Source organism: Alligator sinensis, unplaced genomic scaffold, assembly GCF_000455745.1.
Source record: "Alligator sinensis unplaced genomic scaffold, ASM45574v1 scaffold503_1, whole genome shotgun sequence".
NCBI classification, from domain to species: Eukaryota; Metazoa; Chordata; order Crocodylia; family Alligatoridae; genus Alligator; species Alligator sinensis.
This window is the reverse complement of record NW_005842933.1, coordinates 214,898-215,679: the sequence shown is the minus strand read 5'-3', so window position 1 is coordinate 215,679 and position 782 is coordinate 214,898. Positions and strand designations below refer to the sequence as shown.

Sequence of the window (782 nt, the reverse complement as noted above, 5' to 3'; positions counted from 1 at the left end):
AGCAGGAATAGATTACAACCACAACAAAATATGAAAATATCTGGATAGGTGTAAATATAAGCTGAATTGCAAATTTCATAACAAAAAGCCTGATATGGTTCTAAAAAAAGGGCTATTTTAAATTAAAGACAGGAAAAACCATCCTGTATATTTAATATAGCTAAAGTTTTATATTTAATTGTGCTCTCCAGCTTTCCAAAATAATTTGCTTTGTGTATGTTAGGACAAAAGATTTCTGTGTATGGCTGAACAGAGGTTAATCATGCATAGCAGGCAGCTGCACAGGGGCTGAGGAACAGACCTCTGGGTGGGGGGGAAAGAACTTGAGGCAGCTTGAATACATCAGTACCTGGATCTTTTGTGTTTTGTTTTGTTTACTCACTTGAGAGCTGAACTGAAGATTTACAAACAACCGAGCATTTGTTCTTTGTGAGATTCAGCAATGACATTGTTAAAACAGGTCATGCTTACTTCAGCTTCAATAGGAAAAACAAAACAAAACTCATCCAAATGTTAAGCTTTTTCAGCCGTGAGACACTGCCGAGTAAGACACTCCCTTTCCCTCATCAGAAACAGCCCAATTTTGGGACCCGTACCTTTGTGAGCACTTATGCTGGCAAGCCCTGCTACTGGCTTCCGCGGGTCTACTCACTGCCACGAATAGAGACTCCACAGCTGGGCCCAGAGCCTATCTTAGTTTCTGTCATAACGGAGCATTTTTAAATAAAGAAGTGGGATGGAATCCGTTTAAAAATTCTCTACAAATACAGGTCAAGTCGATG

The 782-nt window shown here is 39.6% G+C and overlaps 1 protein-coding gene across 19 annotated transcripts in view; it reads right to left on the bottom strand.

The window, feature by feature from the left end:
• Positions 1–782, bottom strand: part of PROX1 (prospero homeobox 1) — a 56,843-nt gene that overhangs the window by 39,465 nt on the left and 16,596 nt on the right. The gene's annotated exons all lie outside the window — the stretch shown is intronic.